Consider the following 21,876-nt stretch of genomic DNA (forward strand, 5'->3'; position numbering starts at 1 on the left):
GAGAAAGATCTAAGCAACGATTTACGTAGCCGATAGCGTAGAGGGTTACATAAGACTTAATTGCGCTTTTACGGGTTGGAAAACAATTGCTTTATAATTAACCGACGGAGATTAGGCGGGTTATGTACGGTATGTGATTAAGGGATAAGGATAATTGCTTGAATATGTCAAAACTCGCAATTTACAATGTGTCGGAAGAAATAATTATCGAATTAAAACGAAATCGTGTTTCATGAATACATTCGCTTTAAGTTTAAACATTAACAAAAGTCGAAAGAATTGCAAAAACATAAAACAAAAAATATAAAAGTAATTTAAGCGTCCAACTTGGACAGTATTAATAATCGGAAGGTATTTAAGCTCCCATATGAGAGCCGATTAAGGATCTATAAATAGGTGCGCGTTCAGCGAGCGAAACCGGTCCCCGTAGCTTTCGGTAAGATCCTAAGAAACCGTCAGGTAGCGCCGCCGTCGCAAAAACGAAGAGACTCGCAGGAACGTTTCCAACAGAACGCAACGTTTAATGTAAAACCATAATTCCTCAAACATATCTTACCGTAACATCTTCCCCCAGAACGAAAATATCGGTAGAGTACTCACCTGAAACAAAGAAAAACAAAAATACAAAAAGGTGATCAGACTCCATGTCACTCGACATCAGCTCGTTTAGGTCACGGCTGACTCTCTCTCGATTTGCGCGAGCTAAACGTATGTCATTGTGTTCGTCGAGGAAAATCTCAAATTGAACAAACAATAAGCACGCCGTGTAATTTGAACCGAAATGGTTGCGCGTTATTGAAATCACATCGAAGGGAACAAAGAGGTCGTCTAAGACACGACCGAAATAAAAAAAATCTATTGGGTCTATTGTATTTTCTTGCTTGAACGTTAGTTTGTGATTTAAAGATATAATATTACAATTGAAGGTAAACGATAGTCTTAAGATTCTCAATATGATAACTAATAACAATTGATGTAGGTATAGAATAAATAAGGTATCTATTTAAAATTGCCAAGTCAAAAAATGTTTGCTAAATATATTTCAACAAGGTGGACAAATAAAACGTGATGAAGTAATTTGTTATTTAGTAGAAAACTCATTCAGCAAGTTAGTCATTCACAAAACTACTCATTGAATTAGTAACAGCTAAAATGAGTTTAGTATTAGTTCTCCATATTTATTGCTTTCAAAATACTACGGGGAATAAGTTTGAACTACTCAGGTGTAACTTCATACATAACTTATTTAACGAGGTACCTACTCCAAACAAAGTAGTTCAGGGCTAAAGCTGCACACTCAGCTGCAATGTAGTTTGCAGAGCAACACATGTAAAAGATATATTATTATCTACTTATGTTTTGATATTGCCATAATAATAATAATAATAAATCTTGACTTACAAAACAGTCAAAAACATGATTTACAAACGATTTATGAATTAAGATGAAAACTCGTTAGATAATGCCAAAGTGGTAAATCCCTTTCAACCTCGGAACAACTTTATGAATGATGTCATGAAAAAGAGTTTGATCGCGTATACCATGAGATGCAATTATACAAACATGAAAGATCAGATTTATTTATATGTTGTATCTGATCTTGTATTACATACTTTTCTCGCCGTATAAGTGCAAAAGAATACTACTTAGAGTTTAAACGTGGCTGCCTAAGATACCAAAGATCTAATATTTTCAAAAAAAAAAATTATACAAACAGCCCAGTTAATATCCGGTTCACATTATTCCACTAATATTCGAGTCCAGTTATCGAAACTAGTGCTGCAATTCCACTGGAATAATATGAACCGCAATGGAATGCAGTCATTCCATTGAGCAATCCTGTCCAGTGAGTGGATTGAACAGTTTACTTTTTCACTCCAGCTTGCCCATTGCAGGTCCACTGGAATTATGTAGACGGCCAATCTAGTACTGAAATGACAACATAGAAGCGGTGCCTCACTTTATATACCTTGGTGTAGCATTATCTAGGGTGGGTACAGAGGAACAAAAAGTCAGAAGATCAGCCTTGGTCGTATTTTGCATTGACCCCCATATTCAGATCTCGGGATATACACCGAGAAACCAAACTGCGTACATACAAAACAATCATCAGACCAACTCTAAGCTATGGGATGAAAAAGTCGGCGGAAAGCGCGAAAGTCTTCGAGAGGAGGATCTTGAGAAGAATATTTGGGCCCGTTCGGGAGGAGGATGGATGGAGATCAAGATACAACCATCAGTTGTACGAGATTTATAAAGATCTGCCACTAGCACAGTTCATCAGACTCCGACGCCTAAGATGGGCTGGCCACGTGATTAAAATGGGAAAAGAGAGAGTGCCGAGAAGACTGATCGGTAAAAGGATGCAGGGAGTGAGACCGAGGAGATGGCCGAGATTGAGATGGGAGGAAGCAGTCGACCGGGATGCTAGGAAGATGGTCGGAAGTAGGAGTTGGAGGAGAGGCTGAGGGAGGCCAAGGCTCGATACGGGCTGTAGAGCCATAGATCAATGAATCCAGTGCTGGATACTTTGAATAGTGAACATGCATTGTTGTTTTTTGAGAACACGCACTGGACTGAATTGACTCGCTGTATTAATGGACTGGAATAATGTGAACCGGGCATAAACAGCATTTTATGAAATCTATTTAAAAAAGCTTACTCAACGTTTTTATTGTCGCGAAAAGCATACTAAACCTTAAAATCCGATACAAACACATCATTCCCAACAACAACAACATGCAGCCTTTAAGCTTCAGTCTTCTAGAGAAAGAAGCCAAACGATTATTACACTGCGAATAATAGCAATAAAGTTTCTCGGAAAGCAAAACCTGTCATTGGTTGCAAAATTGTGGTTAAGTCATTCTATTACATGATAAGACACTTCAGGAGTATACTTTATAATGCCAATTTAAATGACAGGAAGATTTACGAAAAATATTTCTTTTTGGAAAACCATTAAAGTAAATATCTTTGGAACAGATGGTAATTCATATGCATGACGAAAAACGAGAATTTTGACCAACTGTGAAACATAGTGGCGGATCTATGATGGTCATTTTCAACTGTTAGAAATGAAATGTGTTTAGATATTTTAAGTAATCTACATCGAAGCGTGGATAAACATTGTCTAGGGAGCGACTGGCGATTTTAACAAGATCTAAAACACAAAGCTTACGAAGTACATTTCTAGTATAGTTGTTCTACTCTAACGGAAACAAAACCCAGACATAAATCCCATCGAGAATTTGTGGAACTGTTTGGATTTAAAGTTCGGGAACATGCAATTTCTAGTAAACACAAGCTGAACAACGTTCTTATTTGCTGGAAGAATGAGGAAAAGCTTTATTTTGTGAAAAGTTGCTGTAATTGCAAACTCAGTGATTCATTCTACTTTAGTTACTTTTTTTATTTTAATTATATTAATTTGATAAAGCCAAAGAAATCAAACTTTTTATATATTTGTAATTTATTTTACATTGTAATAAAGTTGACAGACTACAGCTGATGATGTACTTTTTGCACGAAATCGGTACCAAGAAAATAAATTAAATATCATCAAGATCGATTTTTTTCATTCCCCAACCATTTTAAATGGTAGTCTATTTATGGGAATCAAAAGTGAAATAAAAATTGTGATTGAAAAAAAAGTTAGAATTAAATGGTAGAATAAGCGGCGGTTGGTGTGTAAAAGAAGGCGCCCCTCGGGCGTCTCACGGCCGCGCTGCCGTCGTAGTCGAAGCCGCCGATATTTCGATACGTAACGAGTCGCGATTCGTTATGGTTTGGCGAGGTCTAACGTCTGAAATGAGAAGGCGAAGTCGAAAAAACTGGATTCGAAACGGGTTTCCGAGGCGGTCCGTGGACGAAAGCGCGATAGATCGTTAAGGCCCGTTTCACGGAGGATGACGTCGGCGAAACAGCCTTTGTCCTGCCGCCGCCGCCGCCGCCGCCACCACCAACCTACTCTCTGTGTACACTTCGCAGGGATCACAAAAGACAATTTTTCCGTCGCGGAATTTGCTAAACCGACTTGCTTTCATAAACGGACCTTGACATGACTGGATGCGCGAACAACTAACTCCCCTTTTAGCTAATATTAGAAGTAAATTTAACTTGGTGACTATCAATTTTAAAGAAGAAAAACTCCAATCATTTCAACAATCAAGTTTAACTTTTTTGTTGAAACATTTACCAATTTAAATAAACGTATTTTGCAACAACAGTAATATATGTGGTAAGAAGAGTATTTAAACCCCGTAATTTCAAAAGAAGTAACATTCGAAGTCCGTAAAGTTATCATTAGCAGCTGCGAAAAAGTCGAAGGACAAAGCGGTAGTTAGAAGCATCCTGTTCATTACGTGGAGATTTTTCTTTCGACTCATCGCCGTGGAATACAGTAGCCAGATGTTGACGCATAATGAGACGGTTGTTGAACGTTTTAAACGTTTAAAAGTTAATATAAGAAATAATTGCGGGAGGATTTCTATGATTCAAAAACGTTAATAATCGAACTTGAGAAAGGATCGAACTTGCAATCGCCCGTTTCCATTTTGCTTCGAGTTATTATTAAAACGAGCGTACATGACCCACTCCGAGAAAGGTTCGTTTGTTGTCGAGATCATTTTATTATCGTCACGGAATTTGGGTTATGGGTTAAACAAACAGGGAGTAATTCATTTTTTTTAGTTCAAAATTTCTTAAATTAAAAATTAAACACATTTTAAACTAAAACTAGAACAACACTAGCACTACCACGCCTATCAAAGCCTTACTTATACCGGAAATTTCATATAACTCGCAATATATGAATACAGCAACCATAGTTAGGAAACTACTACGCATTTGCACTGTCTCACTTAAAATGCAACATAGCTTAATAGTACAGGCATTGGGTAGTTTTGCAAAGGAAAAGGTGACATCCTTATGATAACTCTAAGTTTCCATCTTAAGAGACCCATCGCTTAACCCGAATGTTTCTGCTTCCACGTCTAGACTTTTTCCAGACTATTTTCGTTCAATAAAAATATACACAATCTAACGCCGAATAACAATTAAAACTAGAACTAATACTAGACCTAGAACTAGAAACATTCGGATTTAGCCGCACGTCTCTTAAGACGGCTAAACTAGAATGATTCTCGTTCTAGGTTTTGTGTTAGTTCTAGTGACAGTGCGAGTGTAAAACTAGAACTAACACTAGACCGAGAACTAGAAACATTCATCAGTCTTTCAAGACGGCTAAACCCGAATAATTCTAGTTCTAGGTCTTGTGATATTTCTAGTGATAGTTCTAGTTTTAGTTTAATAAAAATATGCAACATAGTGATATTTTGCACCTTAAGTAAACTTCGCTGTAAACACATTTTAGCAGTTACGTACATTTATAGGGAACCTTTAAAAGACACACTTTAGTTAACAGTAATTGACACACCCTTGTTGTTGTGAGTTGTCATCGTTGCGCAATTTTCAATTAATTACAGAAAAGACCCCCACATTCAATAACTTTATGCGTTTAGCGGTAATTACACGACTGGTATTTTGCAATAACGGGTTGCAAATAATTTTTAAGCCACATCCAAATTGCTGGTTTCTACGCAGAGAAAAGCATTATTTTACTTGGATTTATTTATTGGACGACTGGTATTTACTTTAAACACAAAAACGCTTATAAACACACAAAGAAAAAGACTTTCAAAAAGAAACAAAAAGGATGTCTACGTCTATTTTAATTTTAAATTTTAACGAGTACGCGGTAAAAATACGAACGCAACCAACCTGCAGCGTTCTTATTTGTATGCGTGATACATTCGAATGATGTGAGCTTCACTAACAGGAAGAGAATTTCTCGACACAATAGATACATTTACCCGCTTTGTAGTCGTAAAAATATGTGTTTGTGTATAGAGTAGGAAATTTTGATTTCAATTTGAAATTTGTATTTCTCATACCCTGCATTTTCGGCGATTCCTATTGAAGTTTGTGATAGAACGCTGGGTGCGGTGGCTGCAGTTGGAGGCGGGAGGTAATCTGCTCGGTCTAGGGAACCGAGCAGAAGTACTGAAGATCCTCCCGCCTCCGCGGCAGGGCGCCCCTGGCCTAGCAGCTCCAAGGCGCCGACGACGGTGGGGCCCTCGCCAAGGTCGACGACGGCGTCGGCCCCTTCGCCAGTCCACGTGTAGAACAGTTTTAACAGCTGCTTCCGAACAAGAAATCGATCGCCAACGCTCGTTTTGCACGAGGACGATTCATAATTCACTTCAAAATACACCAACTTTCAAACGACGTCAACGCCGATGTCGAGCTTCTGTTGATGGTGACGCAATAAGACGGCTTTTGGGTGCTTCTAAGATGGTAACAATTAAACTAGGTAATTATCTTGAAAACATTACCATTTCAAAACGCACACTTTTCGCAATATAAAAAAGCATCTGGTCGTCGTTAACGATTTCCTCCGCGCCGTATCGGGCAATTAATCTAAAATTGAGAGCCCAAGGTCGCCTAATTAGAGCTTGGGTTTCCTAACACTCTTGCCACTTCAGCTTTTTAAAATACTGTTACCTTATTCTCTTCCGACGTAAAACGTCGTCGGCAATTTGGAGATAATTAGGAATAGAACCTGGCGGCAATAGCACCAGCTGCGTTAAAGCTCGGCTACACTCCGCTATTTGCCTAAGGTATCCTAGTCAAATAGCATAGGCCACACCTACCAATCGCCTCGAACAGGTACAAGAGCATTGTATTAATATTTATCTATTGTGGGTCGGTACTATAACCATTATGTAACCGAGTTAGTGTGAATTTATGACGACTGAATTATGCATCGTTACGCGTTGTTCCATTTGCATGTTACATAATTAGTGATTTATTGTTGTTTATGGGTCAATTACAAAATACCTCCTATTATTACAATATTAATACGATCTATTGTAACATTAGTGAATAAATTAATCCTCACACACATCTTGTCATTCTCATTATTTTATTTCATTTCGACATATTCCGTAACAATCGTTCCTAATACAAACCATCTTAAACAAGACCTCAACTCTAATTTCTACCAACGCAAACGCAATTAAATATCGTATACACCAACGACGTAAGTGGACACCTAAAGCTTCAAAGACAAATCTAATTACCCAGCATGCCAGAGTTGAAATTCAAACTCGTCCTTTAAGATACAACAAGACGGCGTCGTCAACGACGATGCTGACAAGAACAGGGATAGGAAACGTACGGGTCGACGTCGTTAATTGGCACCAGGCTAAAGACGAATCCATTAATAATTAACAGTCAGAAATCGCATTAGGGCAGCAAACGTAAACATGACAACGTGCCAATCAGAAGGCGCCGCCCGCAAAACGGAACTGGAAAGGGATAAATTGGCCATCCATTAATTATCTTATTGCGAAGTGTGCGATTTGAAATGTTAATCGGCGCCGCGTTAAACAAATACTCTCGCGGCCGAGATGGGAGCGATAACCCTAATCTAAATATAGCCGGCGTATTGTTGGCATAAACAAAAATCGATACGGTTGTGGACGATGGCTGAAGGTTTAATTCAATAAAATAGGAAAAAAAATGAAAAAGTAAAAAAAAAATTTATGGAAGATCGATTAGCTCGACATCGGCAAATCTTTACCTTAAAGATAGCATTAAAGCCGGTTTGTATTAAAAAGCTTATATCCGATAGCGTGTACGATCGTCGATGACATGTAAACATTAAGCACTAATAATAACCACGTTAATAAACACTTATATACGCTAAATACACTTAAAGGTGCTCACATCAAACTTTAATTGTTATTTACTTATATTACTTTCACACAGAAACTTAATTAATTGGTCCTTTTCTTTAATCAAATGTAAAAAGGAGGCTGACAAGTACGCGACACGTTTTCTCTACGGCGGCCGGGAGTCGACTGAATTTCAAATTTAGTACCACTCGTTCGACGTTGGCAGCGCTGTCTCAGGCCAGTTTTTGCTCTCCACACGCAGAAACCGATTCCCTGCGGCCGGTGTTCACATTTTCAGCCAGTTTCTTATTGCACTAGGTCAGCGTTTGGTGGTTTATATCATGCCAGAATATTTATGACTGATGAAAATTCTTATCGTCACTATAAAACAGATCAAAAGATGATTTTTATATTTTTTTATTCCGATTTGTCCACACGACGGATTGATGGCCATAATGAATCAGTCTCTGATAAATTGGATAAATATTAACTATGTATATCTGGAAAATATTAATGTCTATATATTCAAGTATATTTAATGTGCAAGGTAATGTTTAAAAAGTATAAACGAAATATATACAACAATCTAGCACTGAATAACAATTAAAACTAGAAAGTTTCGGGTTTAGCCGTGCATCTTCAGATTAGTTTTGTACTAGCACTATCACTAGAACTAATACTATACCTAGAACTAGAATCATTCGGGTTTAGCTGTCTTGAGAGACGTTCAGTCAAACCCGAACGTTTCTAGTTTTAGGTCTAATGTTTGTTCTAGTGACAGTACTAGTGTTAGGTGTAAGTAAAAGTGTTGATTGACCGTTTGGCTTTGAGGCACAAATTGTGTGTGGAAAATTCCTTGGATATCGAAGAAACAAATCAGCACGCATTTGATCTTCGCCTTGCTCATTCTTGCTTTTTTTGGGTCTTGAAGAGATTGAAGTGTACCACTTCACACTCTGACGCTTGGCTTCCGGGTCGTACGAGTACTCAAACACTCAAAACTTGTCTCCAGTAATGACACGTTCCAGAAAATGGGAATCATTTTTAATCTTTCCCTCCTGATGTCCTTTTGGTCTGACGAAAGGTTTTTTGGAACCATGTTTGCGCAGATTTTTCTCATCCCCAATTCATTGGTCAAAATTTGATGAACACCTCGTATACGGTGCCTCGTCCTGGACACAAAACTATTTATGTTAGTTATTGGCTTTCTAATTTGCATCAATATATGCCAATGTTAATCAATTTATCCCATTTGTAATCATCTAACAATTTTATTAGAGGTTTGTGTGTGGTCTATTAAATCTTAAATCATGTCTGACAATTTTAACGATCACGGTACCAGGAATCAATAGAAATTAGTTGATAGAAATAATTATAGCTATACTTGCCATGATTGTAATACCACCTAACCAGTTAAGCCACTTACCTAAATCACCCTATTTTATATTTAATTATAGTATATTAACTTTTGTCTAGACCCCAAGCTTAAACATAAAAAATTAACTCAACATAAAATTTTATTGAAATAACTAAAACTTGTAAATTTCCAACAAGAATCATTGTAGTGAAACGATTCTAAAACGAAAATAGACGTCGAAACCTAACCTAACTCTTGTCATACTGAGCTACTCGGTCTACCATCGCACTCCGTGCTATTTTAACAAGCCTCTGAGTTATTAAACACGACGCTGAGTTATCGTCCTATTATTGAATCTAACGCAGAGCGACATTCCATTGATTTGCTTGCCAAAATACCGTCGTTAAATTTCCTCTCAATAAGCCTTCAGTTTACCAAAATATTGTTTTTGTCCTAGTACAGTAAACAAATCGGGTCGTTTCGGAAGGTAACCGCGGGTTGTTATTGCCGTCCCTCGATTTCGAGTAAACAATCCTAATGGGACTAATCGACAAATCGATTTGTTTTTTACACAAACAAGTCTGATTCGGACAGGATTAATTTTTTTAAATAAAATCGAATCAATTGTTCACGTTGTTATGAAGAAGGAGAGAATTTAAACGGCGCTCGGTTGCATACCGAGAGCACGAACGTAAACTAACTTTAGTACGCGGTGTTTAAAATTGCAGCGCTGCAGATGTAAAACATAACGAAGAAAACCAGACGCAGTTGGTGACCACTTGATCTAAATGTAGATACTGATTCATGCGAGCCGAGTAGAAACCTCGTTCTCTGTTGCTTGGTGTGTTTCAGTTTGGCAGCATACAGTTTTCTATGAATGCCTGCTCAGCCCGAAGAAACTATAGTTTCCGTTGAAAGCGAAAAAAAATCACTTTTAAAGCGAACGTTTTTAAAAATGGATGCATTATTAAGAGTCGCCAGAGAAATTCTAGATGACAAATGGTAATCTCTTCTAAATAACGCACCGCCCGGACGCGTCCCAGGCGGAAAATAAATCATAAGCGCGAGAAAGAAGTCGCCGGCGAACCGCACGCGTGGGCGGTGTTGACACATCAAAGGAATCCGCTCCTTGGATCTTCTCGCAAAAAACCGCAATGTTTTTTTCATGTTGTTTCAAATGTTTTCACTTTTTCGCCCGTATTAATGACCGCGCCCCCCAAATATCCTCTTCACATCCAAAAATTTTCTCGGTAAATTTTCTAGTACATCATTCAATACCAAACGAACATAAAACACCTCATTTTACGACAAGAAAACAAACACTTAAAATTGGTTTAACGATTTTCCTGGTGGAATATATTTTTTCTACAAAAAAAAAGCACAGCGTGAAGTAATAATAATTACGTAACGCAAAAAAAACAGTGAGGTGGGTAGTGTGGTGTGGTAGTAAGGTTTTCTAAATAAAAAGGTTCGGGGATTAGCAGCTGCGACATTTCTTCATGGACTTGAAACATTTGCCGTGCTTGCACCGCGCACAGTTTCTCCTCCCGGCAGATGGAATGACGCAGCTGGCGTTGAGTATCACAAGTCGTGTCTTGTGATTTAATTGGTACGGAAGTAAGTGTTGATGCATAGAAATGCAGGTGTTGCGTAATCTGTATATGTTAATTTTAAGGAAACATCTTTGACATTAATTCTTATATACAAATTGTTCCATAAACATTTCTTAACACATCAAATGTGTGTTTTGATTCTCTGAAATTCTTTATTACATATGTATCCATATATCTTCCTGCATAAACAGTTTCTTAATCTCAAGCTTGTTTGCTAAAAGTATAAACTCATAAAGATTGTTGAAAACGGGAAATATATCAGGATCAAGCTGACAATTTACAAAGTTTTTTTAACAAAAATTTCCTTATCCACGTGCACGCTCACACTTTTAATTCCAAGTACACATCCACGTAGCGTTTAACTCAGCTGACGTTTGCATGGCTACCAAGAAAACTACGTCTCCTCGAAACTGGACGAGTAGCAACAATAATGCTCACCATTAAGATTCTATCAGAGTACGTCTTGATAGTCCGGCGTGCGTAACGGTTAAAGAAAGACATGTCTTCAGTCGGACACGTAAACAGGCACAGCCCCGCGCGCATTCATACACACACAAACACACCATTATCGAAACGCACCGCGGGCAAATTGTCGTTATCGATTACGAACAATAGAGAAGCCATTTTTTCACTATAAGTTCCGCGCACAACCGGGCCACGCCATTACTCCAAAGGCTTTTATATTGGAGATATTATACGATTTATAGCTCTATTCATTGTTCGGCGCCGCCGCTGCGAGCGCTCCGTCACTATGAAAATCACAATAATGGCACGGTTCGAGGTGTTAATTAATTTTAACGGACGTGTGTATGTGCTGTGCATGCCGACATTTGTGCAATATAAGTCCCACGCAAGTATTCAAAACCTTTACGTAGGGTTATTGTGCGTAAATTTGTCGTGGACATATTCAAAGAAACCATACATTTGGTTGATTGAAAAAAAAACTTCAAACGATATGTCTAAATCTTTAAGTTGTGAAACGACTTTTCGTAGTCATACTAAGAGTATTGCTAACTAACTTTCTAATGAACTAGAATTTGGAATATCCCTATTTTAGGATACGGGAATTCCAGCTGTAATATTTGCAATGTTGCCACATTTGCCGTTTCTTTGATACTATTACTCATTTAGGATTTTTAATGCACTCCGTTGTTAACTTAATAGTACCCTAACCGATGGTAGAATGTGTTTATTACATTCCTCCATGATTCTCCGGAAATTAATCGTGATTCATCGATAATTGGGTGCCTTAACTCTGCGAGAATTCCAGGTTTAGTTTTATGAATTCAACTTTTCAAGGAGAAGGCCATTCTCTCGTATACCAATTTATTGTCCAGGAAATACCTCAGATAACGCCGAATATTTATGCCAAAATGAGTTCAACCCATAGTGAAAACCATATCTAATTCGAATTGATTTCAAACAAGTTTCTGGGTGTAGGTACAATTTAATTTCTAAGTAGCATTTCATACCTGCATTACTCTATGTATATGCGGCCATACATTTGTAACTTTTGTAGTCTTTAAGTACGATTTTCACTCATCCAGTGGGGATTTACATCATTCCAATACCTTACATTATGCGGATTTACATTCCTATTCTATGTAAAAGTTAACAAAATATCCGTAAATCGTAATGTTTTCAATCATTACCTCATTGAATTCTGATATAACATCGAAGCCATTTTCAGTTAATTCTTGCTTTATCTGAACTTTGTATGGTTTAATTTTTTTATGTAATACACGCAAGATTGAAGAATAGTTTACATCATCTACTTGTGCAGTTTTGTGCGAGTTGAATCTAAAGTTTTGTTGTCATTCATCAGCTTACAGTGTCCTCAATACGCTTGGCAGTTTTTTTTTGCACTGTCGTCTTATGGATAAAAGAATAATTTGTGTATGTATCCTTGAACAAGATTGCCTCTTCGCTGTAGATCTTATTCTATTGCCATATTTTCTCATAATAAAATGATATACTTTGAAGAACTCTTCAAATCACGAACAAATTACTGACACTTCTAGTGTTAATGTCAAAATCACAATATGCTACAAGTATGAAATAAATATATTAAATATAATAACAATAATGAAGTACTATACATACATTTAAAAGTGACTTATAATATCAGAAAACCGATAAATCTGGAATCTGGTAATATTGCGAATAGCAAGTCTGGAATCTCCGTATCCCAAAATAGGCATATCCATGTTTTGTACGACTCTGGCTACCCATTTAGGAGTAAATGAGTATTTCAGACTTTTGATCCAGCGTGTGTAGCTGTAGCAAATCTTCGAAGTAGAGAAGAACTTGTAAATGAAAATCATGCATAAAGAAAACGTAAAACTAGAGTATCGTGGAATGTGATTTCTTATATTCCACAGTTTGTGCAATTCGTATTGATTTTTCTGTTGTGGGACTGTCCGAGTCTTCAAATGTAGTACATACATGCCACAAATCCTTAGCAATGTCTTTTAATGTCGCGTTGTAAATCTGCAGTTTCTAAACGGTTCCATAATTTCTTGTCTTGAGCACAGGTATTGAATTTTGTCAATAGTCCACTGGAATACAGGCAAGAAAAATGTTGAAAGTGTTTTTAATGTATAACTTTTCCATTTTGATACCATCTTCATTTTGTATAAAATTTTGACGGATAAATCATAGTTGTTTCTTCAATTGAAATTATATGAGTTAACGTAAAAATAATATAACAGTAAAAGCTGTTAATAATATTAATGGTATTAATGATAATTTTAATGGCATTTATGAATTTGACACTTCGAATAACTAAATAATCGTATTGTATAAGCTAATACATACACAGATACATATCTCTATTACAGTACCTATACACCATTAAATACTAGACTATTTCAACAATGAGACCACGTTCTAAATGCACACGTAACCGTGACGTTCTTCACAGCCAAATGCGAAAGTAATATCAATGGCATGGGGCCACCTCCGCGGGTCGAGCAAAACACCTGATCGCGACCCGACGATATGTGGGTCGACCGCGAAAGCCGGGCAGAACGCGACCCGAGCGACCGGCGAAAGTACTTTACTCGTCATTTTTGTTTTCACCGGCGCGGTAACGGCTCTCACTCTCGCTCTTCTGGGGGTCCCTCGACGTAATCGGGTTGTTACGCAATCCGACAGGAGTCCCGCTGGGGCCGTGACGGGATGAGCGTGGTGGTGGCCTCATTCGGCATGCAAAACGATATGATGGTAACCAACGAGGGCGCGACTGCGTGAATTTAGATAGGAAATTTTCGAAACTCGTACAAGGTTTGCGTACGTGTGGAAAAATTATGTTTGGTTAAAATTGGTGCAATTTGTGTTCGGTAATGATTGTTAATAACGTGTTTATTGTAATTTATGGCCAATTTAAATGCAAAAAGAAACATAACTAAATACAACTTTATTCACTGTAATAAAACATTGACCTTTACGACTTATGACAAGTAAAAGTATTTTTTCTTAGAAATTTTTCTTGTTCCGTTTTTATTTGGTCTAGAACATAAAGTTCATTTCTTTTCAACGGTTACCTGTTTGAATGTAAGCCTCCATTGTGCGGTCTTATAAAAATTCCTACGAAGCAGGAATGTAGGTTTATCGCGTCGCAAGGCGATTAAGTTGTTTGTTGCTCTTATATTTTACGACTTTTCGTGGTTGTAAAATCGAAGGTAAAGCCTCCACGTATGGCTTATACATTATTGCATCAACATCATCCAATGGTGTTCGCTGACTATTCCTCAAACTACGTGAAATAAGACACTTCAACTTTTTTTTATTTATTTTAAAAATAATCAAGCCCACATTTTTTTAGCATTAAAACTCCCACGTTTATTAACGTTAATTTATAAATTGCAATTAACCATAAAGTAACACTAATGGCCGTTTACGCGAATCCCAAAAGCATTACACCGAGTGCGCGGCCAGATGTTTCAACCTCGCGCAAAAACGTTAGAACTCCGCGTTGGTTCTCTTACTTATTGCCTTCGTTAGCGCTCGGAAAAAGCGCCCGGTTTTTGCAAATCACGGCATTTATCTTGCTTGGCCGAAGGGCAATCCAACGTATTCTTGCGGCGACCGGCAATAATGGAGCGGTTCCCGTCCCATTTCTGCTACGCTTTTTGCTGAAATGTAGGTAATTCCCCGCTGTTCTTACATTAACCCACACTTAACCCGCTGTGCACGACCTTTAGTTAAAACAACTCCCTAATGGAATATATCCATGAATGACCTCCACGGAAAAGTAACTAAAGCTTCTTTCCATTAACCAGAGATTTTATAACAAAGTTTCGAGACAAGGTAAAACCTTTTTTTGAGATTATAGAAAAATATAATTACCTGTATATGGTATAGAAAGGAGACGTTCGGCATTTGATATTCGATGAGATGGGCTTTTACGTATACAGGAAGTGATATCTGAAACAACGAAAAATGTATTATAGTTACTAAGTTGGGTTTATAAATAGTAATTTATTTATGAGTCAGTATTAAACATAAAAAAGGAATTAAAAGAAATAAATTATTTCCTCGGGTAAGTACATTCACACTAAGAGACACACGGCGACGGTTGGCACCACTTCCACTGAGTAATGTACCCGCCGCGGTCAATTGCAAGTGTTTCAATCTCGGACCGAGTCGCTTGAACCGAGGCCAAAAATATTAATTGATTAATTTGCACATGTCGCTCACGGACGAGTGGTTTCCAGAAAAACCTTACAGAAATGGAAAACACTCCGGAAGATAAATATTTGGTCTCTTTCAGGCAGGAGGTTCATTGGATTTTTTGTTGCCGCGGGTGAGCTTGAACAGACAATTTTTTTTCCATTGAAATCAAATATTAAAAAGGGTTCAACAACCGAGAATTAGAAAACAATCGACATTAAAGAAGATGTTAATATATATTAATTAGAGCGTACAAACTTTGCTTCACAAGTTATTTATTTACCTTCGCATTGTATGTTGGTTCGTCAATACCGACGGATGTCAATAAATAATCTACAACCAAAAAAAATGAGAACTATTATGTTTGTGAATAATTTATGAGATGATGCACTTAAAAAAATCTTTTTGTGACTAACAATAACTCATCCTGTTTTATATTTATCGTGTTGCTGTACAAAGCGTCTATGATAAGATATGCAGACAACTCTATGTTTTTATATTATTATTATTTTTAAAGATTATTTTTAATTTATTATTTTTTTATATAAATCAAGTATGAAATGAACGATCTCGATGACTAAAAAATAAACATTTAAACATTTTTCATTAAAAGATAAATAGGTTCGAAACGGATAAATTTCATCGGTTTATAAGGTTTAAAATAAACACTCAAGGTCCGAAACGTTCGGATTAGCGCATCGAAACCGCCGTTTCCTTTCGATTCCGAAAATAATTTCACAGTCCGAGCCCGTGAATGGCGATAATATTCGGCTGTGGCCGTGAACGGAGAGCTTTGTGCGCAGAGGTACGGGGTAACAACCGGTGAAGGACCAAACAAGGCCGACACGAAAACAACCGACTCGGAACACGCTGTATATATTCAAAAAATTACTTATTCTTTAATCATTTAAAATTGTTTCTCGTCTTATAACATAAATTGTTTATTTAAAATAATCACAATCATTTATTTTTCTTTTCAATCTTATTATTTTATAAATCCAAATAAGAAAGAACATCAGACAAATTCATTTAAAAACAAACACGTAGGACAAAGAGAAAAGGCTGAATCCAATTCGTCTGATGATAGATGAATAATTCCTGCTTTGAATCGACGACAACTCAGACGTGTAAAAAAATCAACAAAGAAAGTTATATATTCGATGTGATTCGTAAACAGGTTTATTATTCCTTTTGAGAAAGAAAATAAAAAATCGAAATCCTTCATCGTCATAGCAATCGAAAAGACGTAGACGTCGCGACGGTACTTTTAAGGTACTTTTACGCACCACACCCTCTATTCAATGAAAACTCGGCGATCGTTTAGAAACCGTCCAAATTCCAAAAGACGAAAAAGAAGGGAGAACGAGAAGAAGCAAAAAGCGTCCTTTGAAAAAGACAAAACTTATCAACACCTGTCCACACCAACCCCCGGATGGGTGCTTAGCAACTGGTTGGACCTCATCGTCTCGAAAATCCCATATTTATTCGGCTTCCTTTGGCCTTGTTCCACTCAGCATATAATGTATGCTAATGCCGCGCAGCTCTACCGGCTGCAACTGTTACATCGCCGATAGCAGATTATAGGCGTGAGCCGAGGATATCGCTAATGGTCACGTACCGGGGGCAATAAAGGAGAGGATTCGCCTCTAATTTCGCAATAAAAATCCTCGGTTTCGACGGCCAGTTTAATTTTTAATTGGAGAACTTCAAACCATACACGCCCACTTCCGTTTTCTACTACACTCTTCTCCCAGAACGTATCCTTTTAAGTTTTTTTTTTAATTTTTTCATTTGTATAATTAGATATCCCACAATTTACATTAGAAATTTTTTCTTATAATCCATTAATTAGTTAATTTTGTTTTCATTTACCAACTTTATGATTCAGTACCTAAAACAGAGAAGTTTATTAGCCATTCTATTTTTTTTTCAACTTTATTGCATGGTTTTAGTCTGGTTTGAAATGAACTAGATAATGTCAACTAATGTCTTCACATCTCACCTGTTGTCACCTACAGAATAAATAGTTTCCATAAATCTTTGGAAACAAATCTCAAGAGAAATGCCGAAAACGTTCAAGAAGTCTATCACTCCTTGCTAATCGACTATCCTCAACCTCAATTGCCATCAGGCAAGTTAATAAACACATCACCTGAACAACTGAGTGTGAAACCAAAAGAAGAAACATCCGCAGTTATAACAACACCTTTATACTCTATAAGCGTTGTTATTTGTCAGAAACGTACAGATTCGGAAATTTATCAGAATATTTCTAGAATGTGCTTTTATTAAATATATTACGGCTGTAGAAACAGTTATGATCTTATGATCTGCTCATTCCACAACCTCTAACTTTTCTTGTTGGAAAAAAGTGTTATTTTTGCTTCTTTGATTTTGGCATAAATGCAAAAACACTCAATAACTTCTTATTGACATTTAGAGACAAGTTTAGCAATCGAATTGCTATTGTGATCGCCATTAAAGACTAACGAAGTTTGAAATCATTTGGTAACAAGAGGTTTGGTGAAAAAATTGAAAGCAGAGTACTAAGATTTCTCATAAAACAAATGCGAGATATCATCTAAGTTACTCAAATGAGGGTATTCCAAATATAAGTTTTTCAAATCAAATTTGTGTGATGAATCAGCTATGAAAATAAAAAAGGAGGAGACCAAAAAGTGCAAAAAGTGTTTGAAGAGACCTTTCAGGTTATGCCGTTCATCTATTGAAACAGTTTTTGACTTTGTAATAAATGTAAGAAACGACATTAATGTATGATAATTTGCTCAGTAGCTAACTACGAATGAGGCAGAAATATGGGAAATAAGGCAAGTTTCGAATCCAACAAGAGATAATATAGTTAGAATATAGATACTAAATCTGATTTCAAAATCTTAATAGAATCCTGAAAAGAGAACGGTGCATGACTAGGCTGGGTGAGGGAGAAAATGAAAAAACTGGTTGGAGAAGATAATTAAAATTGAAAACCACTGGAAATAGGAATAAGTAGCAATATTGCAATGATTTTTTTTATCTTAAATAATTTATGCACTTAAGTTATGGTTAAAATTATGACAACTAACGGTTCTATTTGGAAGCTTTTATTTATGATGATGTAGCATCTCTAAACGCTTTATAAATGGTCAATGTTCACAGCAGAATTTATAGCGAGAATAAATCTTACAAATTACTCGTAAAATTTATCTTTGTCTTTAGTGATAGTTTTTATGATAAAACTCTTTAATAATTTATCTTTAATAACTTTACAAGCAGCTTTATTCAACGTTTTATGAATTTTTAACCCGGTGACACTGCTAATAAATTAAAATTGGCGCTGTAAACTACATCTTTTATAATTCAACTTGGACAGACAAAGAATGAATATTTAAATTTTTTTAATCTACCTACTCAACATAATTTCGGTTGAAGACATAATGGAAAGGAAAATATCGTGCGTCATAAAAACTGCACTTGATGCGCCACCATGTGCACTATCTTGTGATGAATATGTAATTTTTCTCTTTAATGTAGCTAATATTTAAATGCTAGTGTATAAAAATATGCTACTATTAGGTAGCAACTTAGTAGCTGGTGAGAAACATGTAACGAAATTAAGGCTTGTTGAAAATCTTTCCTCTTATTGGACATAACATACACTTGATGTTTTCAGATACATAGCTTTAAAACATGTTTCAAAATATTTTAACAATTCAAATTATATTCCAACACACTTTAAATAAGTTATGCTGCATTGTATTAAAATATTGTATCAACATCTATACTAAATACCTCGTAACGACGTATTACGAGGTAGGACGAAACCGATTTGTAGCCCGTTGACATTTAGATTCGTTCACCTTCGACGTGCGTACGTTAAGTTTTCTATACCGTTCGACAGAACCAATTTAATAGCCGATAGTAATTACGAGCGATAATGGCGAGACGTCACACATGGTAATGCGGTCGACGAGATTTTTAGATTTTTTTAAGGACAACGCCTAGAATTTTAGACATCTATTGCGCAAAACCAAACAATTTTAAACAATAATTATGAATTATTGATCATTCGACTAAAGAATTTAAAAAAATAAGGTTGAGAAAAACATAAATCATAAATTGGTTCGTTTCTCGGAAAAGTAGTCTTAAGGAGCACAAAACCTTTATAGAAAAAATCATCTTTTGAAACACGTGAAATCCTGTTATGTTGCAAAGTAGCCCCTTTGCGCAAAGGATTCATCTCAGAAAAATAAACAAATAAATTCAAATGGGTTAGATCATTAATTCAGCAAATAAAATAATTGTAAAACTCCACATATATTCTGTATCATTCCAATTGAACTCAATCTGTCATCATTACAAACTTAACTCAATCAACAAAATAAATTTGTTGACCGCTTGAAGACACGTGAGTAAAACAAGATTTTATTACCTCCTTATTCGGGTGGCACGTGGAAAACCACAACAAAAAGAAATAAACATGACCACACCATTAAATCCCAGGTTGAGATATTAAAAAGAAAAGGAAATTGTACGAAGTTAGTATCCATTAATATGAATGATATCCGTCTTATTATTAACGTTTAAATTTAAGCCCCACAGAAATCAGAATTAAATTGGAATTTTTGTTATTGCAAAGTATTCGCGATAAGAAAGTGAAACAACATCCGTTAGAGACCAAAGTAAAGTTAAACAAAAATATATAACACTCATACACACACAAAAAAACAAGATATCGATACGTGGTTTTTGGTGTTGGTATATATAAAAATGTGGCCGTTTCCCCCTAATCTCGCCTTGAGCGTTTCGTACAAACAGTACATAAACTCGCCAAAAATAAGCGAAATTATCGAACGATATCAGGGCCTCAAAAGTTATTGAACCTAGATACCACAACATATCTCTCTACAATGTTGAGTGTCTTCGCGGTCAAGTGTTGTTATATAAAGTCACATAAAAGTTTTATGCCTTTAAAAAAATCGTAAAAAGCAAAACGAAAAATAATAATAATAATATTAAAAACAAATTATATAAGTGAAGTCATTATGGCTTTTTTTGTCTGGTAACAATAATACTGAGTAACTTTTACGACGTACCTTTTTATATAACGAGACACCCCATTCATCAGTCGTTGCACCCGGCTGAAAAAATATTTGCTCAAATTGCGTGCAAACGTCTGACGGACTCTCTGTTTGGTAGACTCTTTCCGTGTATGCGAGGGAATTTCCGTTTGTGTGCGTTTTTATGTGTTAGTGTACATAGTATACGAAACGAACTGATACATCGATACACTAAAAACACCACACACTACTTAATGTCGTTTTCCTTTCCGTTGCAATATCGCAAACAACATGCTTTTCGATACCGACTGACTTTATATGGGTTTGATTAATCATCAACGATATTTAAGACAAAAGTGAGAAATTCATCGAAAAACGAATGTATTGAAAACAATTTTTTGATCGTTAAATTTTTTTTCTTAATCACATTTCGTTAGTAGTTTATTGATTATTTAATGATTAATTGGATTTTTCAATTACCTTTAATCAAGGTTTTTTTCATCCGCTAATAGGTGCTTAGAAGAAAAGGTAATTAAAAAACTAATTGATAAACGCATTAAATATTTTTTTACTGCTTACCTCGATACCTTGTGTGTAGAATAATGACAGATAACACATGATTTAGGGAAAAAGCAGCTTATAGTCGCATCAAATACTAAAGTGCTATCGTTTTCGGCAATTTGACAGAGGAAAACTTATTAAGGAGTTCTCATTAGGCCAGTTTTAGTTCAAGAGTTCTATAGTTCCGAACAGTTTAATGGTTTATCAATTATTTAGGTCGAAAAAGCATCGAAATTTAGAACTTTATCCAACCACTACAAATTTTCACTTATCATAGAATTAGTGCAGTAACAAAATTTGGACCAACCATTTAAGCAAAACAGGTTAACCGGAAAAGAGTGTACTTGTAGTTTTATTAATTTTTCCGTTCAATGGAAATATCCACTACGTAACATATCTTCATTTGTAACAGCATTATTAAAGTTTGCACTGACGGTCAAATCACTAACTCGTGATTTATAACTGTTTTGAACTAATTTTGAATCAAACCGAGTACTGCGGTTACGAAATCAATTATGGACAATTATAACTTTAAAAAGTTTGGATGCGGATAATAAACGTTGCTTTTAATGCGTGTAAAGTTAGTGAAGGTATCATACGCGCAAAAGCACCTATTGTTTTATTTTTATATCTGTGGCTAATTCCACGATCGTGGGAAAAGTAATAAATTAAAAATCGTTTAAGTATGGGATAGATTTTTATTCAAGCAAAGTTATAGTGTTAATTAAACATTTAACTAGTCACGTGTGTGAGAAAGATAGAGACGATTTAAATCGCTCACCTAAGACTGCGCGAAACGTTATCTACTTGAATTGGCAATTTTTGCGATGTTTGGAGCTTTTATCCATTTATTTGTAACAACACCGTCTTAGATGTGA

General features: G+C 36.1%; 1 long non-coding RNA gene across 1 annotated transcript in view; it reads right to left on the reverse strand.

The window, feature by feature from the left end:
- Positions 1-223: 223 nt before the first annotated feature.
- The window catches only part of LOC111427878 (uncharacterized), a 32,545-nt gene continuing 10,892 nt past the window's right edge, over positions 224-21,876 (reverse strand). The window contains exons 2-6 of the long non-coding RNA XR_011640661.1: positions 15,057-15,134; positions 12,810-13,264; positions 7,643-12,751; positions 5,952-6,346; positions 224-600 (exon numbers count right to left, since the gene is read on the reverse strand). This is a non-coding gene — a long non-coding RNA (uncharacterized lncRNA). The remainder of the gene's footprint in view (positions 601-5,951; positions 6,347-7,642; positions 12,752-12,809; positions 13,265-15,056; positions 15,135-21,876) is intronic.

This window comes from Onthophagus taurus, chromosome 6 (assembly GCF_036711975.1).
Source record: "Onthophagus taurus isolate NC chromosome 6, IU_Otau_3.0, whole genome shotgun sequence".
In the NCBI taxonomy this organism is placed as follows: domain Eukaryota; kingdom Metazoa; phylum Arthropoda; class Insecta; order Coleoptera; family Scarabaeidae; genus Onthophagus; species Onthophagus taurus.